The sequence below is a fragment of the Sinocyclocheilus rhinocerous genome, unplaced genomic scaffold, assembly GCF_001515625.1.
Source record: "Sinocyclocheilus rhinocerous isolate Xijiao unplaced genomic scaffold, SAMN03320098_v1.1 scaffold3977, whole genome shotgun sequence".
Lineage (NCBI taxonomy): Eukaryota > Metazoa > Chordata > Actinopteri > Cypriniformes > Cyprinidae > Sinocyclocheilus > Sinocyclocheilus rhinocerous.
The window spans coordinates 13,617-20,352 of NW_015645107.1; the positions used below are offsets into that span (position 1 = coordinate 13,617).

A 6,736-nucleotide genomic window follows, 5' to 3' on the forward strand; every position below is an offset into this window, starting at 1 on the left:
CAGGGAGACTCGTGAAGACGAAATAAAGCAGTAAGAGAACATTAAATGGTTAGGTCAACTTTAAAACACATGTAATCACATTATTTGTTTTATACCAATGCTACCTGTAAGGTATAAATGCGTTTGGGTGAATAAATGTCTGTAAGAACATCGGATGGACTGTATTTGTGTCATTAATGCTTGATGCTTCAGCTACAGATGATGTGTTGCGCAATTGTTAATTGGGTTTCTTTCTTTAGTAATGGCATTCATTCTCGCTACATAAGATACCTGTCTGTTATGTAGTGCCCTGTCATACTGCATTACTGTGTAATATTTATGGTTTCTATAGCCGTGGCATCATTATGATGGTATGAAGAGATGGATTCATTCATGTAGGACGCCACTAAAGGCCTAGGTGTAAAATGCACGGCCCGCCACTGGATTTGTGCCTATAATTATTAAAAATAATAATTGGAAGATCAATGTGCCTCATTCACAGAAAGTTTCAGGGACGTTTGTGAAAATGCATCATAATACTCAACATTTTGTATAGCAATTGTCATATCAGGGTTCACTTTTATGTTCTTTCGTATTTCTCTGTTTTTATGGGTTCCTGAAAATTAACTGTTTTTACTTTTATTTCAGAGTTGATTGAAGAAAACGAGGAGAGTGAAGAATTGAGTGAAGTTGAGGAGAAAAATCATGTCAAAACCAGAGAAAAATCTTTGAGTGGCTCTCAAAAATTATGCTTTTATACATTTTTTTTAATGAATGTATTTATTTTTTATACATTTTAACTTCCGGGCGCTGCTCGTGTGGCGACTGGCAGAGCTGCGTGTGTGCTTCATTGTTTGTACGTTAATGAGTCTGTTAAGTGGATTGTTTTAAGTATTTAAAGTGAAGATGATAACTCTGTGGAAGATTGTGCGTTTGCTGCTGCTGTTGATCAATTGGGGAAATGTGATCTCAGTTTTGGCGCATGGTGGCGTCTTGGTGGAGAGCGTGCCAGTGATGACCAGGGAGTTCCTGTTGGGCTTGCGTTCGAACGCCGTTCCTGTTGATCCCGCTTGGAATATTCCTGGAGAATTAATTTGGCCTTCTGCGAATTCTCGAGGTCAAAAAAGGAGAGTAAGGAGGAAACGCGGGATTCGAGGTGGAGTTCGACGCAGACTAAAGAGGGCTCAAAGATTTACTCCGTTGCCTGGAATACTTTTAGGCAATGTACGCTCGCTTCGACATAAATTGGATGAATTACAAGCCAATGTGAGTTTCATGCACGAATACAGAAACACGCATATAATGGCATTCACTGAAACTTGGTTGGATGACTCCGTTGCTGATAGCACTTTACGGATCGAGGGAAAGCCCTTTCTTTCCTATATTAAGGAAAGCTGGTGTAATACAGCAATAGTACGATATAAGATTTGTAATTCAGATATTGAACTAATTGCGGTTTCGGTACGCCCTTTCTATCTTCCTCGTGAATTCCCTCAGCTGTTTTTTGTAGTAGTATATATTCATCCACGTGCCAAGACTGATATGGCATTTGAAACTGTCAAAAATGTCCTGGATAAACTGGATAATATATCCCCAGATGCACCGAAATTTATTTTAGGTGATTTTAATCATTGTATTATGGACAAATATTTAAAGGGATATTATCAATATGTTACATGTGCTACCCGTGCTGATAAAGTTTTGGATAGATGTTATTTTCGACGCAGCTCGAGTTCCTGAAGAGGAACTTGGGTTACGAAGGAGTTAAAAGGTATACTGAATATGAAGAAGAGAGTATTTCTCTCAGGAACTAATGAGGAGAAAAAACAGATAAACAGGGACGTTAAAAGGGCAATAAAAACTGCTAAAAATAATTATAAAAATAGGATTGAGGGTGTGTTTCTGCAAGGTAATCTTAAAGCAGCCTGGAAAGGAATTAAGAGTATGGCTGAAGTAAGTACATGGGTATCAAATCAACAAATGCCTATGGAGAATTATGATGCTAATTTTCTTCTATCTAATAAGTATAATGCATTTTTTTCTCGTTTTGATACATCTGTTGTAGGTGATGAGATGGCACTTTTTATAGATAATATTAACAAGATGGCACTTTTTAAAGATAATACTAGTTCCTCTAATAATTTTAAATTGAATCAATTAGATATATTGAAAAAGTTGAAGGCTACACCGCTTAATAAGGCCCCAGACCCAGATGGCATATGTGGTAGAACACTGAGTCACTGTGCTGAACAGCTTAGTGGAGTTCTCCACTTACTTTTTCAATCTTCTCTAGATCAAGGGTTGGTACCTGATTTGTGGAAGAGCTCAATTATTGTACCTATACCTAAAAAAGCAAAGTCAAAATCATTGAATGATTACCGTCCTATTGCATTGACTTCCTTGGTCATGAAGATTTTGGAAAAAGAGATAAAAAAGTATGTGATGACAGTTGCTGGACCACTCTTAGACCCGTTGCAGTTTGTATATCGCGCTGGAAGAGGCGTAGAGGATGCAAAACTGTTTCTGTTGAATGCTGTCAGTCGACATCTGGAAAATAGTGGAGCCTTTGCGCGGCTTTTGTTTGTGGACTTTTCGTCTGCATGTAATTTTTTGCAACCTATTATTTTAGGGTGAGGATGGCACATAAAATTATAGGAGACTGCACACAGCCTTTGAATAATTATTTTGAGTGGATGCCCCTTGGGCGACGTTTAAGGTCAATTAGATGTTCCACAAACCGGTACAAATTTACTTTTGTGCCTGAAGCAATACGTTTATGTAATAAATCTAGTTGATTTAGATGATTTATTTAATTAATTAAATTGTTTTTTTTGTTTGTTTTTTTCCCTTTTTATGTATTTGGTGTATTTTAAATATATGTATGTGTGTGTTAAGTGTTGTATATGTGAAGCACTACGAAAGTCTGAATTAATTGCCCCAAGGGGATTAATAAAGCTCTAAACTAAACTAAAACCAAACAAAAAAAATTAAAAAAAAGAAAAGCCAAGAAATCTCTCACCTGCACTCAGTGTGCAAAGAGTTTAACAAGCAAATATAGTCTTGATGTTCACATGAGAGTTCATACTGGAGAGAAACCGTATAAGTGTTCACACTGTAACAAGAGATTCAATCAGTCAGGAATCCTGAAAACACATGAGAGGATCCACACTGGAGAGAAACCGTACACATGTGATCAATGCGGGAAGAGTTTTGCACAAAAAAGGAAACCTTATGGAGCATATGAGAGTTCATACCGGAGAGAAACCGTTCACTTGTGATCAATGTGGAAAGTTTTTCACACATTCAGCAAGCCTTAAGGATCACATGAACATCCACACTAGAGAGAAGTGGCACACGTGATCAATGCGGCAAAACCTTTTTGAGGGCATCATACCTGATTAAACACATGAGAGTTCATACAAAGGAGAAGCCGCATTCATATTATTTGTGTGGAAAGAGTTTTTCATGCCTACAAAGTTTGAAAGTACATCAGAAAATACATACTGGTGTGAGAGAGTACATGTGCTTTGAGTGTGAAAAGACTTTTACTTCAGCGAGCCATTTAAAACTGCATGAGAGGATTCACTCTGGAGAGAAACCTTATAAGTGTTCACACTGCGACAAGAGATTCAGTCAGTCAGGACACCTGAAAAGACACGAGAGGATCCACACTGGAGAGAAACCCTACATGTGTTCACACTGTGACAAGAGATTCAGTTGGTCAACAATTCTGAAAACATATGAGAGGATCCACACTGGAGAGAAACCGTATCACTGCACTGCATGTGGGAAGTGTTTCAATTGTTCATCTTCTCTACACCGACATATAAAAAGCAATCACAGTAAGTAGATCATCTTCAGATCAGCACTTTCAGGTCTGATGCTGCGTCCTCACCAAATGAGACACAATAATGCATTAAACAATAAAATATAATCTGGATAAATCTGTCCTAACCAGACATTACAAGTGACATGACAAAGAAACATTATCTAAAGTTTCACAGTGAATAAAGTTCATCTTCATCTTCAAAACCAGCAGATTCAACTGTGAGATTCAGATCAACTCAAAGATGGAGTTCCTCCCCAAAGAACAACGTCAGAAAGATGTATTCTTGTGTATAATTCTGCTTCATGTTATAAATGCTTTCATTGTGTTTTCTTATGAGTTTCATATTATGTTCAATTGTCTTATAATGCATATGTATCACCTGTAGTTTGCTTACTCTTTCATGAAGGAAAGTAGAAGCTTTTTACAAACTGTTCTTGTTCAGGAAGCTGAAGAAGAGGCTGTAACACTTTTAAGAGAGAATTTATTTTTAACTTGTTCTTCACTGTTGTTTTTAAAATGACATTTTTTTTCCCCACTTATGATGTATTTAGAAAACGCAGATGCAAGAAATACTGTCATGTAGCTTTGAAACTGTTTCCTTCTGTGCTTCTCTTGTAAGTAGGGATGGTACTTGAACCCGGTATTAAATGGGCCCTTTTTTCATAAAAAAAAGAGAAAGAATACCATTAAAGAACCAGACTGATGTTCAGTGTCGCAAGAATATAAATACTGTTAAAACCTTAATGATACTCATCCGTACTTGTAAGTCAGTAGGAGAGAAAGATCCATCTTATTAGTTTACACATTTACCTTCAGTAATTATTGATTAAATGTTACCTTTTTATTAATACATTATCTTTACCTTTTATATTTTATCAACATATTTTATTGTCTGCTAAATGTATTTACATATTTCAGCTTTAATATCTGAAAGCTCTGAAGTGTTATGTTTGCTTTTTTGACTTTCTGTTTTAAATTTCTCAATAAAGCTTTTGAATCAAATTGAAAGCCTTTATTGTCATTGTATTTTTAGCATACAGTACAATGAAATTAGGTTAGAAAACAAACATGTAACTACAGACAATAAACAAGACTATAGACTGTACAGTAGTTATAAAAGTATATACATCAAGTTACTGAGTCCTAATATTGCACATTGAGCAATCTGAGTAAAGTGAGCATTGACTGCACTGCACATTGACCTCTACATTGATATGAAACAGTAAGAAGTGCAAACTGAAATGGAATAAGTGTCAGTAGTGATTAGTGACCAGATACAGTCTTGCACACTGACACGCCACATTTAGTGCATTTGTTAAAGTCCTGATAAATAAAGTGACCAGGTGATCATATTGCACATTGACATTCTGCATATTGCATAAAAACAGCAGTATAGACAGAAAAAGAGATGAGAATGAATTAAGAGACTGTAGTTGAATAATGTGACTGGAAATAGTATTTTAACGTTGACTTTTGTCTCAGAATGAACAGGTGCTCTCCTGGGTGTGACGTGTCCTTGAGGATGTTCTTGGCCTTTGAGAGAAAGTGGGAGCGAGTGATGATTTCCAGGGAGGGCAGTGAGCAGCCAGTGATTTTCTGGGCTGTGTTGATTCTCCTCTCTTGTCTGCTGCAGTGCAACTGGACTCCCACAGCGAGATGCAGTGTGGACCCTTTCCACTCAGTTCAGTTGATGTAGAGTGGGGCTCACCGCTGCGTCTCCTGAAGTCCAGAATGAGCTCTTTTGTTTTGGAGGTGTTGTTATCAGAGCAGCACACCTCTAGTTTCTGGGTTTCATCTCTGTAGGCTGATTCATCCTCTCCTGAGATAAGTCCAATCACTGTAGTATCGTCTGCAGAATTGATGATGGTGTTGGTAGAACGAGTAGAGGGCTCAATACAAAGCCTTGTGGAGCGCCAGTGCTGAGCGTGATGGCCAAATCTGACAGCGCTTAGTGAGGAAGTCCTTTATCCAGGTGCAGATGGAAGGAGGGAGACAGAGTTCAGTTAATTTGCTAGAATCGTACTGAACGCTGAGCTGTAATCTATGAAGAGCGTTCTTACATCGGTTCCCTGGAGTTCGAGGTGGTCAAGTGCAGTGTGAAGGGCTGTGGTGATGGTGTCCTCCGTAGACCTGTTTGCTCTGTATGCAAACTGCTGCAGGTCAGGCTGGATTTTTTAAATTCTGAAAAAACAGAGGTGTTAATTATTGGATCAAAACCCTCTGCATGTAATAACATAAAACACTGTCTAACACTTGATGGCTGCTCTGTTAATTCCTTGTCATCAGTTAGGAACCTAGGTGTGCTATTTGATAGCAATCTTTCCTTTGAAAACCATGTTTCTAGCTTTTGTAAAACTGCATTTTTCCATCTTAAAAATATATATATAAATTACGACATATTCTCTCAATGTCAAATGCAGAAACGATAATTCATGAGTTCATGACCTCAAGGTTAGATTATTGTAATGCTTTATTGGGTGGTTGCTCTTCGCGCAAACTCCAGCTGGTCCAAAATGCAGCAGCTAGAGACACTCTTGTCAGTTTAAGACTAGAATAAAGACCCATCTCTTAACCTGGTTTACACATAACACACTATCACATTTCTAATATTCAAATCCGTTAAAGGATTGTTAGGCTGCATTAATTAGGTCAACCGGAACCGCGAACACTTCCCATAACACCCGCTGTACTCGCTACATTGTTAGAAGGATGGCATATATGCTAATATTAGTCTCTTTCATTCTTATTCCTATGTCACCGTAGCCACACTGATCCAGTCTGTATCCAGCCCAGATGGTGGATCAGCACCTAGAAACGACCTCTACAGCCCTGAATGTCAGCGGAGAGCATGTCAACTAGACGTGCCCCAGATACAGATCCCCTGTTAATAACTTGTCTCTGTTTCGGCCTGGAGGACTAATTCAGAGC

At 38.0% G+C, this 6,736-nt stretch overlaps 1 pseudogene; it reads left to right on the forward strand.

The window, feature by feature from the left end:
• Positions 1-2,972: 2,972 nt before the first annotated feature.
• Positions 2,973-3,947, forward strand: LOC107705825 (gastrula zinc finger protein XlCGF49.1-like; annotated as a pseudogene).
• Positions 3,948-6,736: the final 2,789 nt, after the last annotated feature.